Raw genomic sequence first — 23,979 nt, forward strand, 5'->3', positions numbered from 1 at the left:
AGCCGTTGTCGCCTTATATATATTTTCTGATGCAAAATCTGCCCTCATATTGGCTTCCAGTCAAAGAAACCCTCTAGTTAATCACTTGTAATATTATTGTTATACACTTAATGTTTGACAATTTTAGTATCACTAATGGGATGCTGCTGCTGATGCTCTCTAACGACAGTAATTATATTAAGTGTCTCTTTGGCGAATTCAGCCATTGTAAGTGAATATGAAATGAATATTTCAAGTATTACACCACCCTAGTATGTCAGCTCACGCTGATATTCGATAAGACTAGTGAGGATAATATTTCAATGGTTATAATTCCTTTGCGCATTTGAATGCCAAAATATATGTAGAGGCTAATTTAACAGCTTTTCTGTCAGTAAAATATTTCCCTTCAATAGCGAATCAGAACTCATGCGTTCTGATTTCATGCGTGTGAAAGATGCGAGTCTTTGGATTGAATTTGCTCAGCAGCCACTTTATTTGTTCTTTCCATCCTTTCCTTTTATTGGTAAATCATGTGAATATCACATATTTTTGGCTACCATGAAGAAATCTTGGCGTTAGTCATCGACCCTAATTAAATATGCGCTGATTATTAGACATGATGAATTGTTTTTCTCGCCAATTCATTTTATTTAAAAGTTAATGAATGTTTATTATCATTTTCTCTTTCCAAAAAGGTTGAGTTATCGTTTCTTATATTTTGAATATCTAAATGGTTGAGTGTTGGAAGTAATTCGTTTTAAACATTCAGCGTTTAGAACTTTTAAGACTATGAATATCCTTATCGTTATTCATAATCTTCTCTCAGAAATTAGACAATCCTATTTGCCATTATTGGAAGGAGGATGTCTTGCTGGATTCATCTCATATCGGTATGCCCTCGTAATTACCTATAACCCGTGACGGTGCTCTGACCTGCAAGAACTTTTGGTTGAATATTCGTGTCTGTTTACTTTTCGTTTAATGAATTGATGTTTTCGCCGTGGTAGTGTAAGCCTTTTATATTTTCTCCGAATACATTTCCTTTTCTCTGACGAGAATTTCAAATTTTTTGGCCAAGCTAGTTATCTGAAAGAGCCCATGATGTAGTCAGTGTTGAGAAACCTGAACAGATAGGTCAAAAACCTCGGAAGACGGGAGTTAAATTGGTATGCGTCATCGTTTTATATTTATGTCGTGAGAGGGGGATTTTTATCTCCTTTTATTCGTGGGAATATATATTAGCTCTAATAAATCATATGACAGTTTTTTTTCCGAGTGGCATCCCTTCTCCTCTAATATTTCATTCACCAAAAAAGAATGTTAAGGTAAATCCACGGAAGATGTTTCTCAGAGGTCACCTGTTGCCCAAGGTTTCAATTTACTCGGGAGGAGAGCGTTATGGAGCTCGTCCTAATTCGCTGAATTTAGCTGTTTCCCTCGGAATGAGTCGTAGGAATGAAGCTCTCTTCCCGCTCCACTTCCCCTCCTCCCTCCTTTTCCATTCCTTACCTTATTTGCTCTCCCGAGATATCTTCACCATCATCTTCCAGTCCCCCCTCCCTCTCTATCTCTCTTTCTCTCATCCATTTGCGTATGTGCTGCATCATCGCGAGGCGTTTATATTGTATTAATAACGGTCGTCCCCTCCCTCTTCGGCTCAGCATTTCCTCGTAGGCGTTCTCTTTTTCGTTCGTAATTGAAATCGCCGAATCGAATTGTTTTCCTTATCGAGATCTCCGTCACGATCTCTTGAGTTAATGTCAATTCCGGCTCGTATGCATTTGCGTAATTGAGCCAGCATGCTGACGTAGCCTCATAAGTACTCATAAAGACAAGTATTGGAGTCCTCAGCCAATTTGAAAACCTGATTTCATTTACAATACATATATTCTTCTTGGTACTAATATATCTGTACACCTAGTTATAGATTTGGAAAAAATAATAACATCCCCCACATATTTTAACTTTACTCTCTTATATAATTTATTTATCATCTCATCCCCAAGATTCTGTTCTCATTATTTCCTTTTTTCTATTTAATCTTGAAAGCCTGGTATGTACGCACTACAATGGAAGGAAGTTTTCCTCTCAAACTCCCTTTCTCTTTTCGTTATCTTGAATCTCTTGAAATTTTCTGGTATCAATAACTAAAAATGATTAACTTAATCCTCCTGAGGTTTTTCAACTTCGGTATTCACTTTTCACTCACGTATTATATACTTTCATGGCTTTTTCTTCAGGACGCGCTCGTTGCTGCATTTATCATGTCTACCATTTCGAAGCCATTGATTATTTTAAATCTATGCTTAGAAAATGTCGTAAATAATCGTTGAGCGACTAAAGGAGTACAAATGACTTCTGCTCAGAGCATATTTTTTCATTGGCCACGATCGCTTATCGTCAAATGTTGACCAATTTCCGTATTGTGGCGTAGAATGTAAGATTTATTTCCTTCTCTGTTTCATATGGCATTTTTTGTATTTATATGAAAATGTATCATAGATTGGCTCTATGGATCTCATCGCTAGTTGTTACTTTGACTACGTTTTGCGAATTATTTCCTTAGCCAAATTAATATGCCGGAGTTGACTTCTTATGACTTTTAGATTGATGATGGATTTTTCGTATTATAAAATTAAAACTAATACATATACTATCGTATTATGAAGTACACGGTAAACATCAATTTATTTTTATTTATTTATTTCATCACCAAAAACGGCACAAAGGCTTTTACATTGGCTGTTCATTAAATAAATAATACCTAAAAGATAGCAAACAATATTTATTCAGTGAGTTCTAAATTGTGCGAGATGAGTGTAGGAAATAGCCGTTTTACTTCTTTTGCTTATTGTATTTCATTAAATGGTGAATGGATTTATTTCTGCCGAATTATGTATCCATGATTTTTAGATATAGATAATTACATGACACCCTATCCGCCAACGGAAACTTCATATTCTCCCGGAATAATTGCCCATAATCGTTGAGTAGAAAGTCCTCATAGTTTTTGGTTTCGATTTTTCTTTAGCTTGGGATGTGATCCGATGTGTAAAATTGTGTGAAGAGGGTAGTTTTTATCGTCGTGCGAAATTTGAATATCTTCCGTGGTTCCATAATATTGAATGTATCCGCTGTATTAATTAAGCTTTCTAGTGCATCCGACCTGTCGCTTACATGTTTTCCTGTCACTTTTTAATTTTCTGGGAGAGATTTATTCTATTATTACTTCGGTATTTCTTACGGCAATTACTGTTATTGCATCACAAATCACAAAATCAATTTCCTCTTGGCTACTGAGCATATCCTTTGCCTTTTGGAGATGAGGAAAGCCGGAAGCGCGGTGATGGGATATTGCTGCCATTCCGGTTTGTTATTAATTGCCTCGAGGGGAAGAGCAAAAAACTCCACCTATAGGCGATTGTCGGCCATGTGCGCGTTTATCTTTAAAAACCGTGGGAAGAGTCGTTAAAACCGATGTCCATTTTCCTTCCGTGTAACATTGCGCTTCGATCCGAATCGGCTGCGAGAATAAAGACGGAAAGAGGTGGTAGATCAAGAGGACGGGTCCATCTCGGAGACAGTGATCTGAGAGTTTGATTCAAATCCGGACGAAGAGGTTTGTAATGACGAGAAGCGAGAGGTCTTTCGTAGATCGCCGGTACCAAGATGGCGTTTTGCTCGACCGATGCCAGTTAGAATCGCGGTCTTGGCCATGTAACCGTTTAATCCAACTGCCCTCTGACAAGATCCCTGGATCCACCGTTCTTGCCCCCACACTGCGTGGCAGAAGCGGTGCTCCGTACGCTTAATGGATTTCTCGGTGTCGGTACACGCCATACCGCCATTGTGGAGCAAAAAACTTCCTTTGTTCCTCCGCGCCTCCATCGCAGGCCCCCGGTCCCCTTGTCTTCTCTCCGCGGATGATGGAGGTCGCCACCAATCATTTCTGCCCAGAAGTGGAGCCAATGAGTGTGCATCTATTCGAAATGTATTCGTGTACTGAATTTATATTTCCTCCCACAAATTCAAGCGAAAAAAATTGGTGATATTCAAAGGCCGACACGCGTAAAAATTAAAATTAATAAGAAAATCACTTAGTCCTAGTGCTTTAGGGAGACTTGCAAATATTTAAAAAGTAAAATTTGCAGGAAACTCGATGGTTTTAGTCCAGTATTTTGACGTAATAATTTTCCTACTGTCGCGTGAGAAAGGAAAGAATTAAATGGGGATTTTACAAGAAAACTACTGCGATTAGTACAGGAGTTATACTTATTCGTATGGTATTTTTGCCTCGAAGGAATCCCATTTACACTAACTAATATATTGTTATTTTTTTAAATGTTGCCAAATAAGTTCCGAACTATGAAGTTATGTTATAATAACTTCGAGAACCCCTAACGGTTTTGAGTTTAATAAGACCTCAATCCAAAATCAATTTGTGATCCTTATCAGAGTTTTGATTCTTATTTTCAATAAAATGATATCTGTGGCTGTACTTTTATGTATTTTTTCCTCGGAATTTTTGTGATTTTCTGCGTTATTACTTTTTTCATTCGTTCTTAATGAAATCACACCCAATAACTGTGACTCCTGTGAACATGGATCATATAATTTTTCGTCGTGATTCTTCGGATGGCACTGAAACTTAAACTGCATGGTATGCGAATAGCCATTTCAATTATCTCCGGTAGGGGTTGATTTTTCAAATGGAAAGAATTGCAATACAATTTCCAAGCACATTTTAAACTCCCATTTATGTCCAAAAAGAAGCCGTATGCATTTCGTAATGGCACATCGTGGATCTACTTGCCTATCGACCTATTAATGCTACTTCATAGTCGCAATGCAATAATTAATTCTACAAATATCGCAAAGGTACTCGTGATTAAGTAAATGGTCGTTGGGTCCCTCTAAATACGGTCTATGCCTCGCGTCCGTCTCTTTTGATAGATTTACGCTAGATGCATGTGCTTGCATATTTCATGCATGTGCGGCGTATACGTGGAGTTTGCTTCCTGATTCGTGATCTAGTGTTCAGTCGTCCGGGGCTTCGTCGTGTTGGACTCCTTCCCTTACGCCATCATCTCGCCAGAGAGGCAAAACTTAACGGTGGTTCAGCCATCCCATTGGCTATAGGTTTTTTTTGGTCAGGACACTGCGGTACGCTTCATTAAACCTCTGCGAACGCCCTCTGCGAAGAATCATGCTTTCATTCCCGCCTCGCAGGAGGCGGCCCATACCTTCGCCATTATTTTCATGCCATTCGTTGTATATATACGCTTTTCCTTTTCTTGAGACCAACCTACCTCTCCCTTCCTCCCCTCCTATCTCTCAGATGTATCTCCCTTTACCTCCCCGTATTCTCTCCCCTCATATTCCACCATTTGTTATATTTTTTATTCCTTCTCTCTTTCCCTCATTTTTTTGTTGAAAAAGCTGCTACTGTGGCTCAGCTTCCTTTGTAACACCCTCCCCTCCCCCGCCATCAAACATTTCTTTCCCTCCCCCCACACCCTTTCCCGCATTCTCCCAGTAAGTCCCCCCACCCTTCACGCCCCCGCCAGTCCTCACCCCCACCTCCCCCGGTGGCCTCGAGGCATGTATGTCCGTGAGTGTATGCCAGTAGCCGGATGATTGGTGTTAAGTATTTTAAAAACACGTCTCAGATGTTGGTGGGTTGGGGGGGTCGGGAAGAGGAAGAAAAATGTTGCTGGTGGCTCCTTTTCGTTTGCGTGTTGGCTCGGGGCGAGATTGGGTCTCATCCCGACAGGGTTTTCTCGCTCCCCTCCCCCCACCCTCCCCTATTCACCCCACCCATCGACCCCCCCACCCTCTCCATCCCTCAGCACTTCATCATGCTCCTCCATAAGCAGACCCCACGCATCCTCCCTCTCATTTTCCCCATCCCCCGTCGCCTATCTTAAACAGTATCATGCCTTCTCGCGCCGCTCGTATAATGCCCACTCTCCTGCCTCCCGGCATTTCTTTATCTCCATCTTCATTTTCTTCTTCTCCCAGTCTCTCTCTTTCTCTCTCACTTGAGGCCACTAGCCTTTTCTCTCGATTGCCGAATCATCTCGCCGTCGTCCCATTTCTTGCACCTTTCCTGCTTGCCCTCCCCCTAATCTCTTCACCTCTTCGCTCGATCCATATCGGTGGCGCATCTTCAAATACATAATGCATCGCCTGACGCAGTGTTTGCTTTCCTGTGAACTTATTGCCAGCGCGTTCGCAGCGGTCATTTTTTTCATCGAAATGGTTGTTGATTTGTGGTGAGTGCTGATAGCTGGCAATTATCGACAGATTTATAAATTTTCTCTCTCAGCCGGGAATGATATCGGGTTATTTTAAGTTTTCCACTGCAGTGAGATTATTTTTATATTGTTTTTCCTGCGAAATGTGCTGTAAAAATAGGAGAGGTAGTCTAAATAAAATAATTGTTTTATCAAAGTTTCTCTCTTCGTGGGTAATACTTGTCAATTTTTATTATTTCCGTTATGACCAGCGAAGATCACCGTTCAATTACTGTTGAATAATTCTTCGGTCTTAATGTGCAGTTTTCGTTGATGGGGAATTGACATATTCCATTTTTGTCGCGGGTGAATTAAGTGGATGCATCCCTCCCTCTCAACCGATTGTATTTTGTCTATTTTTGTTTATATTTTTGTTTATGAGTTCAGCTATCATATTGAAATTTTATGGGTGGTTAGAGCAGAAATTTTCAGCTTTTATCCATTTTTCTCAAATATAATAAAATTTTTGAGGAACTGACTAGGCACGATGTTTTATATTAAGGATTTAGGAAAATATTTAAAAAATTCTTCTCTCTTTTCCGTCATAATATCAAGGGGATTGCTTACTTTAAAAAAGAAAAGAAATTCGCCGTGACAAAATCGGGAGCTGTGTCGAGCGGGAATGATGCGTCCTCTGAAGCTCAATTTTTTGTTGTTGTGAAAACAATCCATTGTTGAATTTTCTCAGTCCTGAACTTGCTAAGTGCTGCAATTAGTTGCTGCCATTACACCTACGTCCCCACCTTAAGCGCTTCCGCATGTAATCTGTTCCTTTGTGCCATTTCCGTCAAAGTTAACGAATCGAATACCAATATGCTAAGTATCTAGTATTAACTAATAATAAAATCGCGTGCAAAGAAGAGCTGCCAGGTATGTGAAAGGTCGTTACGATAGTCTTGTTAGTGTAACTGACCTCTTAGATTAACTCGGAGGAGAATCTCTGTCAGACCGTAGATTGAAAAATAGACTAAACCTTTTAAATAAATTCAAGAGCAGTGTCTTTTCTAACAAAGTAGTCCATATCTTACGGACGCCAACATACTACGGATGATCAGATCATATAAATATAATGTGAGAGATAGACTGTAGAAAAGACAGATTCAGAATGTCTTTTTTTCCACGATCAATAAGAGATTATAACGGCAGCGATAGAACTCATAAATAGATTAGATGACTTATAGTGTAGCCTACTAACCTATTTAAAACTTAATGCATGTTTCTTATTTTTATTTCTAACAGCATATGGTAGTATAATTTGTTAGTATGCGTGACGTTTTTTGGATCGTGTGGTGTGCATGTGGGAGTCCAATTGCATGGTGCATGCTGGCGATTGATCACCCCCTGCCAAACACCCTAAAGGTGTCTCGCAGGGTATTATGTATGTAGATATAGGCTGCCACAGTGACTAAATTCTTGGCGGATGAATGCAATATATCATGGAGGAATGTTTTGTGTCGTTTATTTTCTGAAGTCTGGATTTCCCCTGATTCATAGTCTCATTTAGACTTCAAATCTGTGATGATTTTGAAGTGCAACCAAAACTTCGCTAGCGTGATGAAGTTAACGTGGTCAATCAGCTCGGTGGCACGCCCCGGAAAGATTGAGTCCATAGCTCACAATGTAAAACGTATAAAAAGTTATACGATTCCTATTAATTTTTTAAAAGGCTACTGGTATGAGAACCTTAAAAACTACCGTGAGTTTTTCGTATCGGTTTAGAGTTTCCTAACGGAATACGTAGGTAATTATCTTTTTTCCTGCGCACTTGGCTAGATTTATGCACCCGTGGGCGTTTGAGAAGGGTCAGCACATAGAAGATTACTCAGAAGTTGTGGAATTACTCGGGTTAAGAGTGCCAACTGGCAATCAAATAAATTATGGACCAGGATGGCTTGTATAATTGGTTAATAGCTTGGATGAGCGGGCAAAAATATCAAGGAGGAAATACGGTTGTAACTACTGGATCCCTTAATAACTATATCTTCCTCGCAGTTAGTAAAATACAGGGTGTAATTTATGACGCCATAAAATTAAGAGATTTCTGTGAAGTGGCTCCAATCTGTAAAGTCTCTCTCTTTGCTTATTGAAAGAGGAGTAATCCTCTTCTATATTTTGAGCTGCAATTTTGTAGCTCAGGAAACCTCTTGAACTTTTTACTTTGACTTTTATCTGTTTTTAAGTAAATTAAATTGAATTATATTTGCGAAGATTTATTTTGGCCTGTAGAGTTGGATTATTAATGGTGTACGTATTTTCGTGGTTGGTAATTTGGCCCAGAAATTGGCTTGCTTCTCAATGATGCATTAAATTTCAATTTTATATCAAACTTCCTTTTTGGTTCCAATTGGTCAATTAATTTGCCGTAATCAACATTAAATACATTACATGCAAGCGTTCTCAGGGCTGAGTTTAAATCTGTTCTGCGAAATAAATTTAGTGTTAATTAGGCAACCAAGTTCTGTTCCAGCCTTTGTTACATTACCATTCTCTACATAATTATACTGTATTATTTTTTATATATGCTCTACTATATTATATTCTCGGGTACCTCACACCTTCCGGCATCATTATCATCGGATTATCGTCCTCGCTAATCATGCCTCTAGTTCGAAGTTCAAATCCCACTTACTATCGGCGCAAAAAGGTAGAACGCTGAACTTTAAGCACTTGTATAAAATCCTGCCGAAGTTCCATAGGTCTCGTCATATGTCGTTTTACTAATTGTTTATTTTACTACAACAATGAATCATTGAAAATTATTTAAACGTAAACGTTTAGCTTCTACTCTCGAAAGAGTGAAGAAGAACACGCGAAAAACTATGAGGAGGGCAAAACGGTCGCCTTCTCCATTTCGTCACGGACAAAACTTCTGATTTTGCATTTTACTGTGTTTTTTACGGACAGAATGACATCTTTTAAATTTGAATTCTACTCATTCTTTGATTTTTTAAATGGCCGAAAGGTAGATTTCAATGATCGAGGTGTTGAAAAGAAAACGAATATCGCAGTTACGTATGCTATATGTAAAAAATGTGTCTAAAATTTTCACGTTAGGAAATGTTTAAATTGCTCCTCTTACTTAACAGAAACCAAAAAGACGAAAATCCCCCGCGGCAATGCACTCTACTAAAACGACGATTTTCTTAGTTTTGGTTTATTTTAAGTAAGAGGAACAATATAAACATTTACTCACATGAAAAGTTTAGTAATATTTTTTGGATATAGCATACGTAACTGCGATATAAAATTTATTTTCTATGCCTCGAAACAGACCGTAGACATTATATCTTCCCTGTTGTAGCTGTCAGGGTAGTGCTCTCTGTTGCCCACCGACTCTATTTTCAGTCTATATCTCCCTGTTTTCCCTACCGACTACGTGTAATTAATTAATTGCTGTTTCCAGTTGTCTCCATAGGACCTCCTAAAGTTTCCCTCACTACATAAATGCCTCGAAACAGTCATGTGCCAATAGTTTTTCCCGGTGTTGTGGGTATAAATCGTTTCTCACGTGGTCACTCAGCGTTCGAATATTTCATTGGTTCACTATGGGCTCATTAGCGCCCAAATGTGTAAACCGGATGTGAAGTGGTGAATCCGTTCCGCTTGGGATTGATGGCCGGTGCTCGGTGTGGAATTCATTTTGTTTGTCTTACAAGTAGTTTTATGATTTAGGGGGCGGACGGGAAGGTTCGGTAACAACAGTCTTCAGTCACCTCCCCGAATGGGTCTTTTCAGGGGAAGGGGAGGTTGCCCTCGCCAAGAAGGGGAATCGGTGGGGTGAGTTACCATCCCGTGCTCTCGCTCGAGAGATGAGAAGAAGCGGGAATCTGGTTAGGCACTGGTGGTGGGGATGCCTTTGAGGATTTGGTCGTGTGGGTGGCTGAGGCGGGAGAAAATTTCGGTCGGGAGGATGAGCGCGGAGGGGGCTGGAAGAAGTTTAAGGAAGGGGAGAGAAAAAAAAACACTCGCAGGAGGAAACGAAAGTTCATAATCTCTCATGAAATATGAAGAAGGTTCCGGGAGGGATCGTAGATCATGCGGTTAAAAATGGATGCCTCGGGTTAACTCCTTTCCCCCAAACCATTCCTCCCTCGTCTCATTTCTTAGTATTCCCCTCTCCAGTCCCACTGCCTCCCACCCCTCTCGCGGCAAATCTAGCCTCATTTCCCCACCCCATCCTCCTCTCCGTATGCTTTCCTTGATATTCCCCCACTCCACACTTTTCCACTCTTAAAACCCTCACTACCCGAATGCGGGTGGGAAGGGAAATAGTGTTGTGAGGGAGGATGGGTTTCGGCAAGGGAGAATTTTAATGGGCGGCGTGGATTGAATGGTACAGAGGAGACGGCTACCGTTGACTGCCTCCGTTTATACTGTCCGGAAAAGTGGCCACTTGCTCTCCCGTCTCTCTCTCTTACCCTTTTCCGTGGAAGTCTTTTTCACCCTCCCTTTCGTCCCGCCCACTGCCATGTGTTTATATGTGTGTCTCCCTCGCTCAATATGAACTCCGCCCTCCATCCCCTGAGGACAATCCCTTCGACCGACGCATTTCCTTTTCCGCGCTAATCTCTTTATTGGCCCTGATGGGAAGTCGAGTAAACGATGTGGTTTCCCTTGTTAATTTTCTCTGGATTTTGGTCTCTATCATTTTGTATTCCCTCATTCTCTTTGTATGAATTTCCCTCCAAACCATCCAGCTTGTCGTTTTGGGCTACTTATTCTCCGAAAATTTTCCGCTCCTGTTTCGTGGGAAAATATTTATGTATTCTTATTGAAGGCTCAGACGATGTGTGTACGATGTAGATGGGAGTTTGAAATTGTGCGCCCTCCCCATTTCATACGCATATTTGCATGGGAAGGGTCTCTTTCGTGGAGCCGTTTCCTATTCATGGCTCGTCCTTTATTTTCCTACCGCGATGGATTCCGCTGTTGGGCAAAGTGTTTCGGACCGATTTGAAGCTGCTTTAGTTTCCGCTCCGGAGATGAACGTCAGGTGAAACCACAAATCCAATCCGTCAGGGCTACAAAAAATAAAACAAGCCGTACAGATGTGGGCCCGTCAAGGGTGGGATCCATAGTTTAATATCGCTTTCCTGAAATACGTCCGTGTTTTCTCTCGTTACTCGTCTTTCGCAATCGCCCTACGGTTTGTGGTCACAGCCGTTTCTCACGAAATGAAAGGGTTGGTTCATGTCAATGATCCTTCGGGAAACCATCCTGATTTCAATCATCATTTCAGCGTCGTCTCAGGAGGACTGCTCATCATAAGTCATTGATGCAACTGCGTTGGGACGCGAGTTTCGTGGAAGTTATTTGAAACCGAGAATTTCATGCTAATTTGGCCAATGCGCTTCCTTTCCCCAGACCCGTCACGTCAACCTTAGCAATTTTAAGGTGGTTATTTCCTAGAATTTTATAAGTAGGCAGCTAGAAACGGTGCTCTTAAAATATTCCCGTGCGCGTTAATGGCGCGATTCTCGGAAATCATCACCTGAATCTCCCCGAGGACCTTGCTCAAGTCACACAACATACCGTTATGGGTTACTAATTTTCACCCTCATTAGCCTCCTGACTCACTTTGAGCTCTCCCTCGGATCGTTAAGGCAGTTCCGTATTGCCAATTAACCGCTCGTGTATGCACTTTATCTAACGTTTCGCATCTAGCAGCTCGGCCGTTTATCCTCTTCGGCGATAGCTCTTTGAAAGGGCCGGAGAAAATCCTTGCCCTTGCGGCTCTCAGCTCCGCAGTTTGACTTTCGCCGTGGAATGCTTTTGAGACGCTGAGTGACACTTGCAGACAAAATACCTCCTGTCAGTCGTTTGGGTCAAAGGAAAGTAGTGGAGGAAGAGAGGAAGTAAACGGTTGGTTATATTTGGGAGTCTCGCCTTTGACGAGCGGTGGGTGGTCTCGTGCTTCCGGAATAGAGCGAGACATCCTCTCTCACAACTTAACGGCAATCGATTAATCCTCTCAGTTATATAATTCAGAAAATTACGTAAGGTTAGGCATGTTGGAATAAATTCTAACTTCGTTATCTCGCATGTGAACGTAATAATATCCTCCAGTCAACTGATATTTGCATTGGAAACATCTCAAGTGAATTATTATTGAATTTCAAAAACTTATTTCTACTTAAGGAAATAATTCGTTAGCACTGAATTTATTTCCATGCCATTGCTGCGAAGGAGTCAAGGTTCCCATGAAGTTACTCCCGCTGGAGTTTAGTTTTCATAGGAGCAGTCCATGGTTTGTGGACTCTTCAATTAGGCAATACTGAACTTGGTTAGTAAGGCAAGATTAAGGACACTGAAGCTCAGCGACTTTTTATTAGAAAATGACTCTCAAGTTAAGCAGACTCAGTTTATGGATTTTTATATCCATGATTGTTGAAACTAGAGATTTAGGATATGTTGTCTAGAGTACTTGACAAATGCCATTTGTGCAAATCACGAGTTATCGTGGATTATTATCTTTTACCAAAAAAAAGTAAATGATTTATTAGTTTGTTTCATCATATTGAAAGACAATAACATCCTTCTTAGGAGAATCTATAAGTAGTATCACATCGCAGTATTGTAAAAAGAGCAAACTTATTTCATGTGCAATGACGTTTATATATTGCTAATTATAAAATAGAATTGTTTACCTATGAAACAGCAGCTTCGTATTCAATTTATCGAGTCACACTTTAAAAAGTGCCGAAGAATGAACCAAATTGATGTTTTTATCTGGTGAATCTTTAGGAGGTCACCGTTAGCTATCAATATTTTTCTTACAAATACTAGGATATTTTTCAATGAAAAAAGATTCTTGCTAAATAATTTGACTTTTCGAAAATATGTACCTCGAATTGTTACCCGAATGCTTGAAATTTATACTTATCATCTATAGTTACAAAAATCTTTTTGGAGAATCTATCTTTAAAGTAGTGATGCCTTTCATGTCTTTTCTCATGTCATCTATGAGCTTCTTTCGTCAATGGAATTCTTCAATGGAATCGCCGACAAATGTCTAGGATCTTCGTTAATTAATCATCTTAGGTTGATATAATATGATAAATACTGTATTTCATAAAAAAATCTTTGAATATTTTTATTTTCTTGTTTATAGTGGGCGCTGTGCATGTATATAGATGTAGATGATGTAGTTGTATGCAGAAAAGTTTATTGCCATTGCGATAGATTGACATTTGAAAAGGAACTTGCTGCCATAAATAAATGGTGCAGCACTTGGGAGTTAGAATTAAATCTTGGAAAGCTTATGGTGATGGGTTTTGGGGTAAGGATATATCATCAAGAAGGAGCTACACCACTAACGGGATTCTTAAATCAAATGCCGAAATCGTAAAATACTTGGGGTCACCATTGCTCGTGGGGTAAACACATGCGCGAAGTATGCGGAAAAGCTAACCGTAAACTTGGGTTTGTAAAAATAATTCTGATGAGGTAGGGCTGATAGCTGAAATCAATCGAGTACAGTGCAGGGTGGCCAGATTCGTGATGAGTTGTTGCGATAAAAAGTGCATTTTGAGTTTCCAGTATGTTATGCGAGTTAGGATGGGAATCTTTACAAGAACATAGATCGAAGTTTAGACTAAATCTACTTGCTAAATTTGGAGAAAATGTTTTCTCATTCGACGTGGAACATATTCTACGTTTACCGTCGTTCTATGTTAGACGTGATTGGAAGAAGAACATAAAATAAGTAGACTGCAAAACAGATTTAAAATGTCATTCTTCCCTCGTACTATTAAGGATAGCAACGGTGTCTCAGTTAATAGAATCACTCGCTAGGACGACTCATTGCATGTCTTTTTCTTCTTCCATAGTTTTAACCTTGTAGGGATTTGCTATAGGAACAATGGCGGCTAACAATCCTGTATCAACGTTTATATTACATTATATTTACATATAAACGAATCATATCGTCTTCGTTGTGGACTACATAATTGAAATTAATATTGTGAAATCTTATCAGATAAATACATTATTTTCAGAGCCTTATTGATAAAGCAGTCGGTATAGGAAAGGCGTCTATGGTTTTGATAGTGAAGATTGCCAAGGCATTGCCGGAGCACTATTCGTACAAAAGGGACGTACTTGCGTGCTCACACAAAACGCCTATAGAACGTGAAGCTGGTTTGTTGAATATAAACGAAACAAAGTGTAAACGTGCGGGCCCGATGAAGTTAGAAATATTTTTTATGACCAGGAGACAGATGGTTGCCTATTTAGGAATTCATGTTTTATGCATTGTGTATTTTGTATATTAAAGACTCATGGGACATCAAATTTATTTGGTGGCATTGGTGGACAGCTTTTGCTGCGGTTGACTGGATGGTGACTTCAAAGTAAAGGCTAATGATTTTTATGAGGAAGGGGTTTATAAATAATTTTTTCCGCTAACGATTCCGTCTATGAATGCAGATTTCATCGCGTTTTTAGCATAGTCTTTGTGTAGAAATCGACCAGTATGAGCTTATGTAGAAAATTTCTTTTCCCTTCATGTACATGATTCCCTGCCAGTATCCTCAAGAGTGTTTGGCCGCGGAAATTAATTGATCGCTTGGACAATGCATTGATTCTCGGTTGTAAGAAAAAATGTCCAATTTCTGCGAATTTAGCCGGTACAATTACATAGATCAATGACTACGAAGTTATGAACACGCTTAGAATTCCCCTTTGATGTTTTCATAAAATACTACGCAATTTTGCATAATATTTTATTATTCACACGTTTTGTCAATGTCGCCAATATTTACTAGTGAAAAACGTCTCTATCTAGTGTGGTTTAGTTTCAACAAGAAAAAAATTCTACCACGTTGAAGAGTTGAAATCGTGTATCTATGTTGTTTTAAAATACCCTATCAATTTCGCTTATCAGTGAGAAGTGTTCTTAGATGCTCTGCAGGTAATATATCTGAGGTTTTAGTGTCTTCTTTTAAAAGTCTTTTTATTGGTGGGGAAGACACTCTTTCGTAACCAGCAATAAAAATATTAAAGCGTTTTGTACCCTTTTGTCATCCTTCTTAAGTGCCCCGTAACTTTTTGTCCCCCGTTAATGGTCTCCGTCCTCTTTATTGTCTTCCCGGAAACGTCTCGAAAAATTGCCGTTGTGATTCCGGACGCTCGCAACAGTGTCCGCACACAGTAAAGTTTATTGCCAAACTAGCGAACTGTTGAGGTTGGGAATGGAGAAGCTTTTCCCTGTGAAAGAAAGGAGGTGGACCTCCGCCATTGTTATCTGGGACCATGTCGTTCAACCCCATCCCCTCACGCGTTGTCTCACCCGACTTCTCCCTAAAACATTTCCCAACTGTTAAAATCGTCTGCACTTTCCTCCCTCCTTACCCTGAAAGGGCCCATGGCCTTCCGATTATCCCACGCCTAACGACTCCTCTCCAATTTCTCATTGCTTTGGAATGTGCCCCCTACCGTGCTTAGTCTCGTACTGAACGTGCCTTTCTCCCTCTCCTGCTAAAGGGTGCATTCCCTTCTCTCCGCCAGGCCTTTTCCCGTATGGGATGTCCTTTTCAGCCTTGTGGAGAAGGTAACTACATAATCGAGAATAGTTGGTTCCTACCTGACCACTTGGTCTTCCAGGTACTTGCGGGTCGTCCTTAAGTCCTCCAAAATTGTTGTCCTCATGTTCAGTCATGTTCTCCCCCTTCTCTTTTCGTAAAATCCCGTTAATCACCCTATTAACATTGTGTTTGCTCTTTGCCTACGTTGACTTCTTGGCTAACTTTTATCTTAGGGGATAGTTGTTTCTTGGGATATATTGTGCGGCTGTTCCTTAGAGGATGGTGAATTCTGAAAAACGGGGATTCTGTTGTTGGAATGAATATTTGCACCTTCAAGAGTGCATAATTTTCTACACATGTACGCACAAAATATTGTGTGTCCTTTTGACCGAGTCAATTTGATATTCTATAGACATGCTACATCGGTATCTTATGCATTGAAATTAATTTAGTGGATAATGGATGTCTTTCTCTGCGAATGATCTATGATTCCGAATATAAGATTCTCCTCTTTTTTATTTTTAGGCGTGATAATTTTTCAAAAAATCGTAGGAATCATTGACGTGACTTTACTTTTTTGCCTCTTTGGAAAGAAAAAAAATCCAGAGATTTTTGAAACAAATTATTGTCTTCACTCTACCTCCTTTTAAATCATCAGAAGGGCTGCTATTTGTGACAAGAATTTTTGTTCATACTTCATTCCTTTGGAAATAAAAAGAGGCAGTCATTTTCAATGTAAAAGATGGTTTGATATGAGTGATATTTTGCGAAAAATGAAGAATTATGGAAATAAATTATGTATCTTACTTTTTTGGCCTGAATATGTATGAGAATCCACAATGGAAACAATGTACCAAGGAAATTTCTAATACGTATTCTGTACTTAATTTTCTTATTAACAATCCATGATTGTTATTAATGGAGTTGAGATCCTCTAGGTGGGGAGCCAAGCACCCCTGATTCCTTCTCTTCTTCTTCACGCATGCGTATTAGCCGTTTTTTTGCCATTTCATTCTCTAAATATTCTTGATTAGAAACTTAATTTCTTCGAACTTTCTCCATGCGTGCTATGTAAACTAAGGATTATTCTTTTTAGCTGAGTTTTTACATATATTCAATGCTCCTTGCATTATTTAGCACTATTTTATTGAGATATGCATTCAGATCGACTGCTGACACGGCTCCTTCCTCTATTCTGTGGATTTGAACTACATGTACATAATGCCTTGCGAGCCACCTGTAGGATTTTTGAATGGGGGTGACTAATTAGGCAAGGAGTAGTTGGGCTGCATCAGCGCTGAGATGACAGGCGTTGACATGCATGAGAACACTTCCAGAAGTCAGCATGTCTCCTCTTTTGCTTTAAGTTGGAATGGACGTGATGTTTCACATTGTTTCAAACTCTATCCATAGTGCATTAAAAAATTCTCTTTTATCGGCATTAAGGTCAAGACATGTCGATGCTGAAGCCAATTGGCGAGTTTTCTGGCTCTCTCCGCAGTGCACACTTGGCGGGAGAATCAATTGAGGCAGTGTACTTAATGAGATTGCTATTAGCTTTAAACTAACAACTTACGGTCAGAAATGACTTGAGCATATGGTACGGAGGACGCCCAAACATCCTTTCTGTGCAGTACTCGCCTGTCGCTCGTATGGTGTTTTAGATGAGCAACCGAAGGTTGAAAAAAAAACCGCCCTCGTAATTCCATTATTTTATTCCTGTGATGCCATATAATTTAGTTTGACGGTAAACGAAGGAAATTTTTCACGTGGTTTTAGAACAGTTCTTCTCAGAATTTAATAATTAAATTTAGCTAATATGTTTTTTTACGTTTCTGTAAAGATCCCATTCTAACTCCCTTCACATATGGCTCGTGTCGAGACTGATGGGTTTTGACCTTGGCTGAAGTAGTTGCCATGGCCTTTATTAAAGGAAATTTAATTTTATGAAATCTACATCTGCATAATACACTGCAAGCCAACTCTTGTAACAAATAGCAAAAGGATAGGAGGGAGCGATCAGGTGTGGAAAGGTCAAAATGTTAAATTGCCGTTTCTGGTAGAGTTCTATGTCGAAATTCCTGAAATTTTCCCTTTTTGATGAATTACGTACCCTTTAAGACATTTTAATTCCAAATTTACTTATGGCTCGCGTGGTATTGTGTAGCTATATATTTCCTTAAGCCATTTAGGTTGTTTATACTTTTTTTTCACCGCTGATAGATTTTTTTTTCTTCGAAAAAACTTATTTTATCCAATATTCAGCAGTAAATCGTATTCTTGGAGTATGTTCCATATCTGGTCAGAATATAGTCGTCGATTGTAGTTCATGAAACGTTTTCGTGCTGCTAGTTCATCACTGCCAATTTTCCCTCCGGTGTGTCAGTTCTCATGTTCTGTTTCCATAGCCTTTCAAGTAAAAGGGCACTCGTCGTCACTGGCTTTTTTCTCCATGGTTACAGGTGTTTGACCTGGCTTTCTCCGAATTCGGGAGTCTTGTTTCCCTTTGCGAGGGTGGTCTGACGAAACACGATTTGTGACCTCTTCGTTTTCCTCCTCGTCGTCTTGTCACCGCTTTGTCGAGCGGCGGCATATTCGGCTGCCGCTGGAGGTGGTCTCAAGTTTTTCGTCTCCGGGGACGTGTTTGGGTGCGTGGTAAGTGGGTGTAGGTACGGCAAAGGTACGTGGCAAATGTGAGCCCTCGTGAAGAGGTGGCAGGTTTGCTTGGGTGTTTGGAGACGCCATAATAAGCCCGAGGACATATGGCGCCGGCTCGTGATAGATAGCATCTTCTTATTTTCTAAGGCTGAGTGTTTTCTGTCGAGACACTGATAAGCTGGCGACAAGCTCCAAAAAAAAAGTCAACCTGTACTGCTAAGCGGTGGTTCTTGCATCGTCGGCTGCCGAAGTGCGATTTAAGATGTGGAGACAGGGATGGCTTAAAAGGGGCGTTGTCTTGCTGAACTCTCTCTCGGGTAGAACTTCGAAGTCGCAGTTATCGTAAAAATTTTCATTTTTTGTCACTTCTAGGGTTATTTTTATTACCAAGAGCATCATGCTCTTACCTTGATGTGATTATGTGATGATACTCCTTCGAGTAAGGCTTTGAATTCTTAGTTATCAAAAAATTTATCTGTTTTTATGTGGAGGGTTATTTTAATTTCAATAGGCAAAGCAATTAAAATGACCCTCGCGCTCTTACCTTGATGTGAGAGTGTGATGATACAATCCCCAGAAATCTCTTAAACCGTGCTGCCCAAGAAAAAAAAACATTTTCTCCCGGGTTTTCATGGAGATATAATGCACACATTGTATCACTAAGTAACTATTAAGCCAGAATTTTAATGTCTGTTCAGTGATGTGTGTACATCTTACTCATAATATTTGATCGTCGCCAATGTCGATGTTTTTTTCGAATAGAAGATGTACCCATTGATAGTGAGTAAGTAAGCTCATTGAGTGTAGAGATAGAACTAATTTCGAACATTGCGTCCTCTTATTCAAATATCCACCATCAATCTAGTCATCAAATCCATTTTTATTCTGTGTTACATTATCGTGGAGATTGTAGTCTCTCACCCTGTGGGAAAGGTTGTTGTCAGTCACTTCTCCTAAGTGATATATTTAGTTTCCTTCCTATATGTTCCCGAAAATAACTGAGCAGAATTTCTTTCGCGGCGTTTCATGTATGCTGCGTTCTTTCATGCATATTGTTGAGTGGTATCCATTCTGGCGTGCGAATTGTGTTATTGGCACGTGGTGTCAGTTCTATTGGAAATAAAGCGGGACCAGCTCGGTTCCTTTGGGGGCACGTTGTCCATGCCTATGTGCAGTTTGTAATTAATTGCCTTTCTTCTGGCGGATTATCCTAGGGTGTATAAGAGAATTGACATTTCTTCGTCTACATAATACCTTGCAAGCCGCGTCTAGGGTGTTTGGTAGGATTGCGACCTACCACTAGCATCTCAGGAGTCCGCACATACACTCCAATTGGTCATAAATATTACTCTTATTTCGTAATATTTTTCATATTAATTTTTTACGTAACAAATAATTGTTTTCTTCGAAATAAGTTCTTCAGTATTATTGTTCCATTACTGCTGTCATTCGGTGGTATCAATTTTGACGCGCGAATTTGGGACGTGGTGTCTTGTATCTTGGTGTTATTGGGACGTGGTGTCAGTTCTCGTGGGAATTGAGGGGGCCCGCTCCGTTGCTTTTGCTGATATGGGCGGCCAATTGTTTTTCCCAGAGACATCTGATGGACACACTATTCGGTGGCGTGAGTCGAGCGAGAGTCTCTATCCCCTTATCGTGCATCCTTCTCCCGGCCGACATCATTCCCTCTCCTAACCCCATCCGCTAATTTTCAGCTCTCGCCCCCCATTCTTCAATATTTATCCCTGCCTCCCCATCCTCCGCCCTTGCCCCTCATGATTGCCGGGCCTGTTTCTCGCGATCGCCTCCTTCGATGGCGCCGTCCCGTCCTTTTATTCTCGCTCGCCTCCAAATCCTCATCCCCCTTCTTCTCCTCTTAGCTCCGCTCCACCGACCATTTCTCGCTTTGTCTTCTCCCGTCTGTCACTCCGTCTGCCCAGCCGAACGAAATACTGTGACCCCCGAGCCTCGTGTCCACCTATCTGATGAAGGTAGCCTCTCGATGTCTATTTCTAACTCGGAAGAATTATTGTCGTTCCGGTTTTTCGTTTAAGATTTATCGAGCCTCGAATTTAATTGGTCTGCCAAAGTTTAAAAAAATGTCCCATCATAAGCAACTTAATACGTCCTTCATTCGTTGCCAAAGAGAGCGAGGTCAGCGGTAGTGATGTAGTGTACGTTATTACTCTAGTTGGAGTAAATAATTTTTTGAGTGAAAAATATTTTTAAGTGCACTTACCATTTTTTTTGGATGGCTCTGTGTTCAAGATACCTAGAAAATCCGTTGCGCCATGCCCTTCCAAACCGTAATATTAGCCTAGACATGTCATACATTTTCTTCAATACCAAAATACTTAAAATAAATTCGTGTGAGAATTCCATACTGAGGTTTAGTCACACTGTGCTGGTCTTTCAACATTAAGCTGACAGGTGAAAACTGTTATGTATAAGCATCTAATCCTGATTCGTCATGATCCATGTTTCAAATCTGGGTGAAACAGTCTTAAAGGATTTCTAGTTCCGCTAGAACGCTGTCGAAGCATGAAAATCGTTTGCGTCCTCAAACTCTTTAAATGTATTGATTTCAATGGAATTATGGAATATATAGTAAAATATGAATGAAATGAATGTAAAATATTTTCCCTTAGTACCCAAATATGGGTTCTTCTTGAAATATATGTGGCTCCTCATGTGTTAAGTCTATCTCTCCTGCTCATGATGCCTTAACCTCTATGTAACCTCCATGTTCTTCATAATGGAATTCTTTTCGTAGAATGCGGAAGGACCGTGCGATACTCCTCTGTGGCTAGCAACGTCTTCTGTGGTTGTATCTACAGCAGTTGTTGGTGTGAAGCATGAGAGCGGCTCTATCTAGAAAAATTTCCTTCAAAGATACTCAATTGGGATTTTTTTCTCACAAGTAATTATGGCTTTGCTAGTGTCGGTGAAAAACTTACTCAGCAATTTCCCTTGAGTGAGCATTATGTTGTGAGAGGAAGTACATTTAGGCGTATACGCTTGGAACTACATTTCAACAAAATTACTCCATTCCTTAGTCTACGATGCTGTCGAATTGTAGGTACCGCGTGCTCACTCAAACGTTGGAATGAGGATAGGAAAATGCAGAATTATCCACATTTTCTTAATAGGGAAGACGAATGATTAGATTATCGAAGTTTTAAGCGTAACAATTACTTCTTGAGTGAAGATTTTATTTTCCATTTTGGACTCACATCTGAAAAGAAGATTCATGCCATATCTTTCAATTCATAGTCCTTCCTTTTTCTATTGTTTTTAGCGTAAATCATAATTTAGGTACTTTCCGGAGTTCTTGATGTTGGCCTCAGCTGTTGGCTACTGTGCGCAGCTATGTACAGCGTGTTTAGGATCTACACTCACGCCAAACTCTGGGCAAACTTTAGACTCACTCCAAGGCTCACACTACGGCCATAACTACATATGTAGTAATTTGCCAGCGTTATGTCATGGAAATAAAACTAAGTCCACCTATGATAGTTCTTCTTGAGATTCATCTGGCTCTCCGCGTGTGATTACCGTTTCCTCTGCGCATAATTCCGTGCAGACAATTCCTTGGCATTCCTTACGAAATTCTTTCCGTCGTCTCTCTCTCTCTCACTCTCCGGAGAGAAGGTAGTGGTCGCAATCTCTCCCCGTCATATTCTCCCTCTCTCTCGTGCGTGTATATAGCGGACTCTCCACAATGATCCATACCCACCCCCGCTAAATAGCGCGACCACGTACTGCGTGAAGCCCCCCTCTCTGTGCCCCCAGGGAGCGCTAATGATTCAGAAGGAGAGAAATCATCCCTTTCTCACCCAGGCAGGAGGGGAGGAGGTGGTCGACTCTTTGAGCGAGTGTTGTCCAGGAGGAGGAAAAGAGTGTGGGAGAAAGAGAGAGAGAGAGAAAGGGACTCCTACGCATGTGATTTACGACTCGGGACAAAGTCGCACGGTATGGGGCTCGTGAAGGGATTGGAAGGGAAAGGGGGTGGTGGTGGTGGTGGTTTTAGTCTTGGGAAGGATGGGAGGTTTGAAAAGGGAATGGGTGGACCGTGTGAGAGAGAAGAGGATGAATCCCCTGTCCGTTAGGTTCCTTTTGTTTTTCCCAGGGACCACCCCTCCCCCCTCACACGAGCAGTGTCGTCCACTGCCCCTCCCAGCCGTGCCTTCCCTCTTTCTCGCTCTCGGAAGAAAATGAACGTGCGCTATCCCTCATGAGTTCTCCCAACCCTGCTCCCTCCACATACCCCTTCCCTAATCATTCGTCTTCCCCTTAGTCATCCGGCCTCTTCCGATTCCTCCGTTTTCTTCGCCTCTCCCCCCCTTCTTTGGCTTATCCCCCGCCATACAACCCTTTCTCTAGTAGTTCTTGTTCCTCTTTGTCATCTCCCACTTATTCTTTCAATTCCTTTCTTCTTTAATGTAGTGACATCCTTCAAATTAAAGATCGCGGGATCAATTCTCACACTTGTGGAAATTTCTACCACCCAGGACATAGATCTACATCTACATAATACCCTGCGAGCCACCTCTAGGGTGCTTGGCAGGGGGTGATCAATCACCAGCATGCAGCATGCATTTGGACTCCCACATGCACACCACACCGTCCAAAAAATGTCCCGCATACTTACAAACTATTCTACTATATGCTGTTAGAAATAATAATTGAATTAAGAAACATGCATTAATTTTACATAGGTTAGTAGGCTACACTACAAGTCATGCAATCTATTTACGAGTTCTATTGCTGCCGTTATAATCTCTTATTGATCGTGGAAAAAATGACGTTCGGAATCTGTCTGTTCTACAATCTATCTGTCTCATTTTATTTATATGATCTGATTTTCAGTTTGATTTGCGTATTCGTCTATTATCTAATGAAAGTATTCTTTTGGCTAAGGCAGGTTTGCATGGGGCATTTGACAATCACTCTGGCCATCTCCACTCCCATCGTCTTCAAATCACAATGCATCTTACTCCCTTTTATATGTATTGTCTATACAGCTTATTCTCTTCTTACACCCCCCTAGGAAGTAGGTGGCTACCCAGGCAGCTACCTACTTCCTAGTAATATGGACGGATTCGGTGGTGATAGCATCCTTCCTCCAACGCGATTTTTAACATTTCCTCCCCGCTCAGTACTTCATTCAAACTCTTAGTCTTTTCCGCAATTCATCTGAAATCATTCTCTCCTCGCCCAGGATGGACAACTCTTCATTCCTCCTTCTATCCGTCCACTTCACCGTTTCCATTCTTTTCCACGACTAAATTTAACGTTTTTATTCTCCTCTCGTTCTACTTCCTCAACTTCCACGTTTCCGCTCCGTAAAGTGCTCATTTCTGTGCTATTTCTCACTCTGAGTCCATTGTAAGAGAGGTTGAGTGGTCCTAAAGGCACTTTTGAAATAGAGATTTACATTATTATTATTATCATCATCGTGCATCTATCTTATTATTCCCTTTACATTCTCCTCCTTTAGTCTATCTAAAATATAATAT

This window comes from Ischnura elegans, chromosome 1 (assembly GCF_921293095.1).
Source record: "Ischnura elegans chromosome 1, ioIscEleg1.1, whole genome shotgun sequence".
NCBI lineage: Eukaryota > Metazoa > Arthropoda > Insecta > Odonata > Coenagrionidae > Ischnura > Ischnura elegans.